This window comes from Ixodes scapularis, unplaced genomic scaffold (assembly GCF_016920785.2).
Source record: "Ixodes scapularis isolate PalLabHiFi unplaced genomic scaffold, ASM1692078v2 PGA_scaffold2__306_contigs__length_199485367, whole genome shotgun sequence".
In the NCBI taxonomy this organism is placed as follows: Eukaryota; Metazoa; Arthropoda; class Arachnida; order Ixodida; family Ixodidae; genus Ixodes; species Ixodes scapularis.
This window is the reverse complement of record NW_024609857.1, coordinates 158,293,493-158,305,895: the sequence shown is the minus strand read 5'-3', so window position 1 is coordinate 158,305,895 and position 12,403 is coordinate 158,293,493. Positions and strand designations below refer to the sequence as shown.

At 47.8% G+C, this 12,403-nt stretch overlaps 1 pseudogene; it reads left to right on the top strand.

Moving 5' to 3' along the window:
• The window catches only part of LOC121836639, a 137,071-nt pseudogene extending 124,983 nt beyond the window's left edge, over nucleotides 1–12,088 (top strand).
• Nucleotides 12,089–12,403: the final 315 nt, after the last annotated feature.

The following is a 12,403-nucleotide window of genomic DNA, read 5'->3' as shown; positions in this document are numbered from 1 at the left end:
TCCCCGGGATTTCTCCCTCGTGTAAATACCCCTTTACAGGTTTGCCTGTCCAAATGATCCGTAAGAATTTTCAAAAGGATGTAGCTTTTGTGCGTCGTGCTCCTATTATTTGGTGGTAATATTGTTTTTAACGAGTTACCAATGTTTATTTCTAGATAAACATATCTTTCCCTGCTTTTGCGGCCGCGATAAGGTTGTCCTTGTTGCAAATAAAAAATAAACTGTGTTCCGGCATTCCGTGACTAACGCCGCAATTATGCAGCGTCAAGTTACCAGGATATGGTTGCTCTGACCTCGCGTGAGAGAAACAGAAGACTATGCCCCTCTATCATTGCGCTTGGTCCCGCTTCAAAGCCCTCGTATTCGAGCAATAGTTCGACTAACTGAACCTGACATACCGTGCGCCTAAGGGTAATTGCACAAGGAATTACCTTCACGCGACTGGTTTAAGTGATTCCTAACGGTCGCCGTGCTCCTAAACCTTTTCTCCGGGGGCCGCTCCGGACGAACGCTTGATTCAGCTGCGGTGATTTGTGCAATTCAGACGCTTGCCGTAAATATAATACGACAAAGAGTTACGCACGATTAGGTCTGACCGGGTGGTTTCTACCTTATTACAAATTTTACCTCAACTGATATTTCGTTGCTGTACATGACTAATTGATTGGTTTCAAGCGAGATTGTAAAGTGAAGCTGGAACACCTCTTTAAAAAAATGAGATAGAAATGGATTCTAGCGTAGTTTTATCCCGTGAATCTGAATATCACGTTCGTTTTTTCCTAAGATGTAACTAAACGCGAAAAAGCTCCGACAAGTCGGTATGTCATAAGTGTATCTCTTGGCCGCCAAGCGCGTATCGCTCGTGTGGGCAGCGCGTGCAATTGCGAGCTTGCCAGGTGTATTCTCCCGCACTGTGACCAGTCTTAACGTTATTTTATAGCCTTTATCAAGAATAGCGAGAGTGCGCGCGCATAGTTTTGATAAGCGCCGAAGATGCGCTAGAGCGGAGATTCCGAAAAATTCCTTTTTGGACGTCACGCTCCGACTTGGGATGTAGGGAGTATTCACTGGCGGCCATAGCTGTGTGCGCGAATTCTGAGCGCGTGCTGATGGCGAGCTTCCACAGTTCTTTTGCAACGTGCATTCCGCACCATCAAGAGTGCCGGTCTTAGCAACCTATTAATATGAGCTCGTTCTGAGCATGCGCTCTGAACAGCGACCACAAATACGGCGTCCAGTGAATACTCCCGATAGCGCGCACCGCGGTCGTCTGCACAAAATGAGGTGTTCCCTTCTTAAAGCTCGGGTTCGGGCCAGTACGTCCGTACCAATTTAAAAACATTTAAAAACGCGAACGAAACGAGGATGAAGAAGACACGAAAACATGGGGATAGGCGCGAAACGATCCCATATATACAAGAAATGAATATATGCTCCGTTCCACGCAAATTCCGTCTACTGCCGACGCTGTTGGTCCCATGCAGTCAATCAAGAACTGCTCAAAGTACATCATCATGGCCCTCTTCGGTTTTGTGTCGTTTTTGTTTATGGCTAAATCAATCTCGCGCAGAAAGTAAAAAAAGAAAAAGGGAGGGGAGGGAGGGGGCATGATATGAACAGAGTGCGTATCATGGGCATTCACTGTGCGTGATTGGATTATCGAGGGATGGCAGAACTCACAACGACGAGGAGCGCTGTGACGACGCAGTGTTGGCCTTTCATCATTGACTACACTCTAAAAAATGCCGTGCGTCTACTTCCACGCACAACACTCGGAGAACCAATCACCGCAACTTACGGAGGCAGCTCAGCGAATGACGATGCCGAAATGTATGTTTAGACCAAGAAACGCAGTCTGAGTTGTCACATTAACCAATGCAAAACGTCACGCTTGCATTGCTTAATGTCACAATTCAGTCTGCGTTTTTTGGTCTAAACATATGTTTCGGCATCGTCATTTGCTGAGCTGCCTCCGTAAGTTGCGCTGATTGGTTCTCCGAGTGTTGTACGTGGAAGTAGACGCACATGCATTTTTTAGAGTGTACAGCTGCAACGGAAAAAGAGTGGCACAAGTCACCGATGACCGGAGCGGCAAAATCGCGACACGCGGCGCTATCGTTCCCGAGCGCGCCGATTGCGAGAGTGCCAGTCACGTTGCATCTCTCAACGCGGGGGGTAGGGGGGGGGGGGGGGGGGGGGGGGGGGTAGGTGGCAGAAATTTAAAGTGCAAGATACCTTTCGAAGTGCGGGCTTTAGGATGGGCTGCTTTCTGCCGGCCACCCCCGCGTTGACACATGGAACATGACTGGCACTCTCGCTATCGGCGCGCTCAGGAACGATAGCGCCGCGTGTCGCGATTTTGCCGCTCCGGTCGTCGGTCACTTGTGCTACTATTTTTCCGTTGCAGCTGTACATCGGATACGTATGCATCGGCTGCGGTCGGATTAAGACTGGATCGCAGTAATAGTACAGGGTCCGATCGAGAAAAGTAAACCCTACTTTTCGGCCCGCGGAAGAAAACTACGCGTCGCAGAACGCTCAAACTCCGCCAGAATGTAACCCTAGCGATCCAAGCAAGATGCTAAAGTTTCAGCCCGATCCGATAACTTTATCAAAAGTTATAAGTGATTTTCTGAAAATTTCAATGGGAAAATGGCCGCCGACAGAGTTTTCGAACACATGGGGCTCTATGACACCAGAAACCGAAAACGGGCAAAAATGGGCTCCATTTTCTCATTGAAATTTTTGAGGAAATCGCTTATAACTTTTTATTAAGTTATCGGATCGGGCTGAAACTTTGGCATCTTGCTTGGACCGCTAGGGTTACATTCTGGCGGAGTTTGAGCGTCTGCGATGCGCAGTGTTTTTAGGCGGGCCAAAAAGCAGTGTTTACTTTTCTCGATCGGACCCTGTAGAATGAAATATTCTTAACCAACTCGTAGTTTGCAATAGACTTTATTCTCACAACTCGTAGCAGAGGGTAAAGAATTGTGTGTGGCGGAAATGTGGCGCACGCGATAATTCTTGCGTAAATTTCATTCATCCTCGCAAATATATTACTTTTAGCAAAATGGCTATGCGGAGCGCCAGTTCGTCTGCTTCTTTCGCAGGGGTTATTGTCACGTCAGAACGCCGAGCTCTAATTGAAGGATAGTGGGTAGACTCCACGGCTAGATGCCTTGCAGTCTACCCACTATCCTTTAAACAGAGCCAATCGGAGCTCGGCGTCGTTCTCACGTCACCACAACCCCCGCAAAAGAAGCAGACGAACTTGTGTTCCGTATAAAGTCGCCGACAGTTTGAAAATGAAGGGTGTGGTGCGTCCCGAGCAGGTCGTGCCCCGCTTAACCAATAAGATGGCTTTTCATCGTGTCACAGGGAGGCCCCTTTAGCCCAAAGGCAAGGTAAGACGCGTCTTTTGCCCTTTAACTCCTACGCACCTCCCACGATGCTATACTTTAGTTATGCGAGAAAAACAAAAAGAAAAAAAAAACAATAAAAAAACATCGTGCAACCATGGGTGTTTAGGAAGGCACCTGCCTCAGACAGTGAGCGCGGACCATCGACGAATTCGCGGCGTGACTGCGGGCTTGTAAACGTCTCTGCACGGTAGAGGCTGGTTCAGCCATCTTGCGTTTTGACTAGGACCGAGTGCGCTACGACTCCTTGCGATGCACTGCAACGTGTTGCGCGCATGTCGGTTGCCATAGCAAACCACCTTGTCCTAAGCTGTTATGACTTACTAGCGATTTCAACGCAGTCTGTCGACATTGAAATGCGAATGACCGAACCGGCTGTAAGTACGTAGGCACGGAGATAAGGGGGCAGAGAGAAAGAGAGAGAAACACACGTGACCTTTCATCCAATACCTCTAGAGGGTGTTTTCGAGGGTCATTCGTGTCTAAGCAAATTCGCACAAACAAGCCAATGAACAGAATGCAATTAAAGTTATCAAGAAAATTCCCTTAGGTGGTGCATCTATCACACTAAAATGCCATATGTGTTGGTCTCAAGAAAAAAAATTCAAGCCTAAAACGTTAATAGTTCTACGTCAACGAGTTGGTGAAGTTAAACAAAAACAGAAAGAATAAACATATGGATGGGTGCTGTTTTGTCCGTCCCTGTGATTATTCTTTTTGTTTTTAACTAAAACATCTTCTTTTTACAATAAGCACACGAAGAAAAAGTATAGAAAACAGCTTAGATAGATAGATTTTTATTGAAGCATGGAGGGGTACCTGGAGTTCGTGCTTTCTCTGGCTGGTTACTCCATGGGGAAGGGTGGAAAGGATTAACGACAATTTGAAGAAGAGTAAGTCACACGCACACACACACTCAAAGTTGATCGATCAGTCCAGTGTCTTAAACGTACTTTTGTAGAGCTTTTAAGACCTTGCGTTGATACCGCTTGTTCTTGCATGGGCCTAGGATTTTTTTTTTAATTGAATGGTCTGGGGTTCAGCTGGTGAACTATTCTTTTCATGCGTTCTCGTTGAGTTCGGTACTTAGCCTATCTTATTGACGCTGCTACTCGCAGATGGCAGAATATAACCCAGAAACGTAAAATCATTGAGCTGAACACTTGAAAACGGATCCATTTGAGTAGCAGCGTTGACCAGACTGATTTTACCATTTCCTTTCCCGTGTGCATAAGAAAATAAAAAAAAAAACACTTGTTTTGCTTTAGTATTTTTTTTTGTGTGTTTGAGGCCGAAATGTTTTCTTGTTTTAGGCTTAAAAGGTTCCCCACACTCATAAAATTTGAGTACGATAAATGTACCGCATAAGACAGCTTTTTTAAGGTTTCAATGCACTCCGTGCACAATTGGTTTATTTATACTATTCTTTCCGCTCGAACATACCGTTCATAAATATCATAACTAAAGAAGGCCAACACGGGGCAGTAATTGGACGCGAGTGCTGCGTCAGTGTTCGGCTCGGACTCGGGTGCTCACTGATTGGACACGAGGCTCAGCCGAACGTTGACGCAGCACTCCTCGCGTCCAATCACTGCCCCGAGTTGGCCTCCTTTAGGCGGTGCCTAAAATTCAACACGACGGCGCAGTTATCGCAGCAGGTGTTGGTTGAATTGTACTGCAGCTACGCGTTTCACCCTGTTCTTGCCTCATTAAGAGCGAGCCTTGCAGCGCCTCCCTGAAACTCGCCCCCCACAAAACTTGCGTCTGTCTAGCGAGCTTGTGCCAGGCGGCTGCAGCCGATCAGAGATATGCACTCGAACTATTTACTTCTGAACAGCTCGAAAAAAAAAAGAATCAAAATTTTGAGGACACCTATGGACTTCTTATGAGTTGTGAATGCGAAAGCATGAATGCCGTTCTTCCGCTCTCTTATTCGTCTGCGGTGTACACTGGCGCGGACGGTCGCGTTCCGCTATTGCCGAGGTTGCCGAGCGCGCGCTCTCGTGAAGCGGCCGCAGCCTCCCCCCCAGCAACGCCTGACATGAGAGCGGCGGCCGAGCGAGCGCTCTCGTGAAGCGGCCGCAAATGGTAATCTAGGAGCCGTTTTGCTCAGCCAATGGAAGAATGGGCATTTCTTTCGAGCTTCTTTTTATTTATTTATTTTTTTGCGGTTGCAGATGTTGGCTGCGCTCCATGGGATAGTTAATGCTTTCGCATTAAAAACCACTACATTTTTTTGCATTGTTTTGGCTGTAGCCTTCCCCGAAAAATGCTCATCCGTACACGAAAGGAGGGGACATGCGCGGGAAGGTGTAAGTCGATAGATTGAGAAGTCAGAAGAAATTTTCGACCGCTCCCCAAAGACCCAAGAGTTTGAGCCCGATGCTCAACCAGAGTGGCAAGAAAGATACCCTTTTTTAGGACCTTATTTTGACATTCGATATTTGTCTTAGCTCAGGAGAGCCGCGGCGCTGCAGAAAGGCAAGTCGCCCATACATTGGAGGCATGCGGCGCCGCTTCATATGATGACGAAATGGTATTGTCGAGATGAATAGTGTGGATGATGATTATGTGTGGGATGATGATGATGATGGGATGGTAAAGAGGGCAAAGAGCGTTAGGCTTCGCAGCGGTCTTAGCGAGCGACGGTGGTCTTCGCGGGACTGCCATGATCTGCTGACTTCTAGCAGGCCGGTCTCGAACGCCTGCCGCGGCCTTCCCGCGTGCCCAGCTTGCAGAGGAGCCGGTCGAATTTCCGGCAACGGTGGGAGTACCCCCGTGGTGGGGCTCCCGGGGTTGACGCCGTTGTTGGCCGGGCGGCGATCTTCGCGAAAGCGGACCTTCAAGTCTCCCAGCTTGCAGTCGAGCTTGTAACGGAGCAGCGTGAGCACCCTGTCGATCGAAGGCATGGTGTGTGCCACTAGCCCGGCCGGCTCTCCCTCTATAAAAAAAAACACGTCTTACGCCCAGTCGGCTTCCTATACCTTCTCCGTCTTCATCTCCACCTTCCTCTTCTTTCTCCATTTGACAGTGCACAAAAACGACAATGGGCGGCAAATTTCACTTTAGCGTATATCAAATACATTCTTGAGCAAAGACGAGTGCCGAGGGAGAGACTCGGGAAGCGATGTTTGTTATGTGCCGTTCCCCTCTCCTCATCGCGCGTATGCGAATGCGGGGGGGGTGACGAGGCGCTCTCTGGATGTGCCACAGTCTTCACGATGCCTCGGAGGCGGAAGGAGGGAACTATTCGAGAGTCAGTCGAAAAAAAGCGGCAACTAGCCGAGCGTGACCATCCTTGTTGAGTGCAAATGAGGACATTTGACGGCTAAGACTATTTCACGTGGTTGATACTTCGTGCTAAAGAGAATCTGCAGACACCTGCCTGTGGCACGCTTCTTCCTTGCACGGAGGACGACGACGACGACGCTCCAGACAGGACGATCGAATTTGTCGCTCTAGCAAGACTACGTTATTTTATTGTTATCTTCTGGTCTATTGACCGAATATTTCCCTGGGTTTTCAAGACGTCTCCTTTCTGCACCCAATCAAAAGCTACGACTCCGCCCAACGGGGGCCACGTAATATGAGCCTCCCGAGTCCACCACAGCCTAACCAGGATGAATCTGGATCTGCCGAACCACATAACAAGCCTGAAGACTCTCAAGATAGTGTCATGGATGACTTCTAGGACGAAGCTGGGTGGAAAGCCCAAACGTCGAGGAAGAGACGACACGGCTCAAATTTAAATGAGGACACAATCATAACCCAGTCGGGTTATAATCCCACAGCCATTGTTAAGCCTACCGACCAAACCCCGATCATCACCAACATGAACCCTCTGACACTAAAACAAAAGCTGGACAGCCTGGCCCCAGACGGTGTCATCCAGATTCGGCCCAACTACCGATTGAATCTTCTGGCCATTGACGCTAGAAATGTAGAATCCACCAAAGCACTCCTCCAACTGAAGAACCTGGGAACAGTTCAAGTTGAGACTTACAAACCTCCTCCACCATCGGCATCTGTGGGTATTATTCGAGGAGTATCTGCAGGCATCGAAAACGCTGATCTCTTGGCAGCCATGCGAGAAAAAGCTTCAGTAGTCCAGGTGAGGAGACTTGAAAAGTCAGAAATTGTCAAACTGCTCTTCGCAACAAAATCCTCACCTGAATATGTCACTGCGGGGCATACACGTTACAAAGTTATTCCATACCTTGAAAAACCAAGGCAATGTCCGAAGTGCAATCGTTTCGGACACATTGCAAGCACCTGTCTTAAAGGGGCCCTGCAATCATATTTAAGCGTCTACCTTTTTCGCGGTTTCCACCTCTCTTGGGGTTGGGGCAAGCCAGCGGGCACGGAGAGAGTAACTAAATATCAGTGCGTTATATTTTAACCGGACGACGCGGAAACCTCCTCCACCGACGCGGGGCGACCTGCGGTATCGAAAGCGCGCAAAATGTGACGTCTTTGGTCCTGGGCTTGTCACTGGTCAAAGCCGCTAAAAGCTTTTTTTTAGTCGAGATACAAAATATAAGTGTCGCGAACCGTTTCAATTATGTATGTAACTAGTTTATGTTCCCAATTTTAGATCAGAAAAGAAACAAATGCAGTTTAGAAAGTACGGAAACGAGAAATGACCCGTCGACATTCCCGCCACCAAGCGGCTAAAAAAAAACGGCGCATACTAGAAAAGGCTAGTGGGATGAGGCTACGACAAGCGAGCAGCGTAGAAAGGTCTCGGATGTACGCGGCGGCGCTGTGGTCGTATGCCGGCTCAAGAATCCGACCGGTTCCGAGCGTTCCGAAGGCCTTCGGCGCGGGCCCTGTTGGCGATTTGGCCATTTGGCGGTGCGTCAGCGCGAAGTGGCTCCCGTTCTGAACTGATCTTTACCCCGCGTTTGCGGTCGTTTGTGGCCAATGAAATGTTATGCCGAATTAGTGTTTAGACGCGCTGCAAATGCAATACGAGCTGCCCTGGCCGCCCGCTTCATACAGCCTATCCAACACGTGCTTTAGTGGCGCCCTCTCGAGCCGTCGACACGGAGTGCGGCAGCCGTGTGCGCTCGATGAGCTCACTACTCCTCCTCTAGTTCGAGGCCACTCAAGGCAGGACCTACGATGTCATGAAGGAGGTTATTTTTTGCTTGTTTTTGTAATTCTAATTTGCCTATAACTTTTAAAATAAAACGAAATTTGAGAAAAGAAAAGTTGGATTAAGTTACTACGTTCAGTACGCGCAGGTTCAGTGCAAATTAAAAACCAGTCAAAAAGTCATTGCAGGGCCCCTTTAAGGCGCAGCGCTGCAGTCGTTGTGGTGGCGACCACGGAGTAAGTGAGTGTGCAGCTGAGCAGCCTAGATGCACACTCTAAGAAAAAAAAGAGGAGAAAGGTAGTAACAGCGACTGTTCCTTCTTGTTGTGGACAAGTTGCCCAGAGAAGGGAGGAACGGCAGTTCAGATGAAAGGAGGAGGGCGAGTTCCTCCTTGTTCAGTTGGCGCAGGGGTTAAACATCGCGCTACTGACCAAGTGGTCAACAATTCGATCCCCCAAAAAGTGTTTTTTTTTTGTAAAGTTTTTTTTTATTATTTTTGTTTACCAAAACACACATAAACAAACCCAGACCGATGAAAGGAAAATTAAAATCCTTATTATTCACCGAGACGTTTTCCTCCTTCTCCAGGCAGGCGGGAGAAAGCTTTCGCCCTCCCAACTCATCTTCTTTCGATTTCGTTTTTTGAGCACATCGCGCACGTTGTTTAATAAATTAATGTTGAGTTGATTGAGCTTCAGCAGCAGCAAAGGCCGCTTGTAATTCCGTCTTCTAGTCCAAACGTGCAGAACATTTCGGTTGCATTGACGTTTTTACCACTAATTTTATCAAACGAGCTAACGAAGCCGCTAGAAACAGCGAAGTTCCGGAGCAGTGCCAGCAGCGCTACATACACTGGGTAAGACGGCCGTCTCCGATTTGCGGGACACACGCGGAACTACAGCCACTACAGCAGCGAAACCACGAGGAACTGTGTCGACGTTTTCGACCTTATGGAAATCGCTGGAACTGCGTCCAAGACAGGCAGGTTTTCCTGCCGGCTGCCTGGGTGCCTTCCGTGCTGAGTTCGGTTCTGTTGTCCCGTGCCGAGTCCCAACCGGCGTTCAACGTGATTCTGTATTCCTGCGTGTCAGCAACATCGTCAACGTGGTTCTGTATTTCTGCGTGTCAGCGACATCGTGATGGCAGTGTTGTGGGTTATGAACAGAAGACTGGAATTATCGCCGATGTGACCGTGTGTTCGCGTATCAGTGGTGTAACAACAAGATGAGATGACGTAAACTGTCGGGCATTGATGCCGCTGGTCGGGCCGAGATCGGAGGGGGCGGGGTGTCGCAGGATGACATTCCGCTTTACATTAAAGAGTTTAAAACCACTTGAGGGATTAGGTGCAGTCGATCGACGTGTGGATAGTCATGTTGGAACGCTGGTCTGTACTATAAGCTCCTATCGTACAGTGGCCAATGTGACTGTCGGTCCCCGAGAGCGATTGCGCTCTGGGGAAAAGACTGAACAGTACGAAAGTATGACGGAAAGTACGTATATTTACAATGGAAGTTTAGCATGAAAAAAAAAAAAAGGTAAAATCGAAAAAAAAAACCGCTATCCTTTATTTTACTGTTAAAATATATTACGGTTCCTGTAGAGACTGCCCTCCAAGTGGCGCGCTGGGATGAGCGCTAGAAGTTTTCGAGCTCGCAACGGCGTAGGTCCGTACACTTAACAGTTGCCGCCAGTCGCGGCTTTGACTGGATTCAAGTTGATCGAAAAGCGATTTCTCTGCCCGTGAAGCTTCACTTCCAGCTGAGTGAATATCCGCTCTACAAAGATTAATTCAAGACGGCAATTGCAGCCGTGCGCGAACAGCACAAATAGAAAAACAAACACTACAATATAAATACTGGCTACGAAGAACCGTGCGGGAAAACAAACTCATGGCTTGGAGCGACATTGGAGCGGCTCGATTTATTGGCTTTCAGATCATTACGGCATGATCGAGCGTTTTCTTTTTAATAAGAGATTCATCCCCTGAGCCATTAAAAATAGTCTCAGATGTATGATATTGCTGGAAAAAAATTAACATGTTCAGAATATTTTTTATTGCTTAGAGAGTCACCGAAAACTTCCGTACGTTCAAAACGACCAGTATAAAAGACGGCAACGCAGGGATCGGGAGTAGTGATCGGGGTAGTGTGCTGTTGTATTGATGTTTGTATGTGCGATGCCTGTGTATGTGCTCAATATATGTTCACTGATGCTTGTAGTGTGCGTAACGTGTCTACATGTGTTAGAGATTCCCGAAGAAAAGGAAACGCAATTGTGGCAAAGAAAATAAAAATATTTTTTTGTAAAAACATGACTTGGGCGGTACCTAGCGCCACCTAGCCTAGCTACTTGCGATTACTCTGCTTGACCCTGCCATCTGGTGGCAAGCGATTTAACATCCTTTTACGCTACGCGGCTACGCCATAATTTCGTGTTACCGTGCTGAGATAAGCCAAGAGGTTGCTTCGGATTTGCTTTTTTTTTTTTGAGAGCGGCTTTTGGTTTTGCGGGCGAATGATTTTCACTCCTCCGTGATGTGCGGTTGACGCAACGGTTGACGAAGGAATTGTGGCTCCAGGAATAGCAAAGGTAAGTCATAAAGTGCGCGAACTGGGTGCCGGTTGTCTCCGTTGAACATCGCAGTGCTGACGATGAGAAGACTGAGTGACTGTATCCTTTCGAAACGTAAGTTTCTTTACCTGCAGGGGTAAAGAAACTTCGGAAATAAATACAGTTCGCGGAAAGCTCGTGTTACGTTTTTATTTGCTGCTCCTCTCGCTTCGTACAATAGACTTAGTGTTCTCGTTAAGCCTTATCGAGCTCGATTTGCTCGATTCGTGGCCGCCATAATGAGATGCTGTCGACGGAGGAACGTTTGCTCGCCTGCTTAAGGGACGAAAGTTTCTCCCTTTCTGAAGGAACATATGGGTCAAGAGCGTTCCTCAATTTAGGGAGGACTATACTGACCCTTTTTTCTAAGAGTGCACCAACTGTAAGAAGCGCCATGATGCGACATCAAAAGTCTGACTCATCTCATCTACAAAGTAGAAAGACAAATCACCAACTACAAAGGCTCGAAAAATGTGAAATACACGTTCGCTAAATCTGCTATCGAAAACGATCAAGGGGCCTGTGGAACCTTAAGACACTGGACAACTCGAAAACGATCGCAAGGTTCAAACGAAGATAAACAATCGGGTATTCGACTCCATAACGAGGATAACCCCCTCCTTTGGAAAATTCGACAGGCAAAATTGCTTCAGAGGCCTCAGCAGCTCCCCCAGTAGAGTCTGGACCAAGCACTCAGCCTTCTAGTGCTTCAGCAGCTACCACCAAAAAAGGCCCTTCAAGAGGTCTGGCCCGGCCAACCCGAAAGCACGGTGCGCCACCTGCTGGTAGTAAACCAATATCTAATACAACACCTAAGCCCCAAAGCTTCGGAAGTGCGATTTGTACGTTAGCCATAGAGCTACGTACATTTCACACGTCTCTCAATTTTCCATTCGCTCAAGCACTGGTTACAGTAATCGACATGCTCCTGCCATTTGCCGGCTACTGGTCTAAGTAGTCTCGCCTTAATAAGGTCGGCCTGCAATCGTCGCAAAATCAACCTCCTCTCTGCGCAAGACGCTGGAGACAAACTGCAAACCACGATTGATTCGTCTGTCGCCATATGTTATCTACAATAATACGCCTCCGTCAACTCTCACATCAACAGATCCTCCAAAAGCATCCTTATGCGTACACCGAGCTCTACCTCAATTACAAGCGGACCTGTCGGACTTGTGTGATAACATCACCGAATATGTCGCTGTTATAATCAAAAAAGGGAACTCAGACGCCACTGTCATCTCAGTCTACATTAGACCTAACGTTCAGTCGG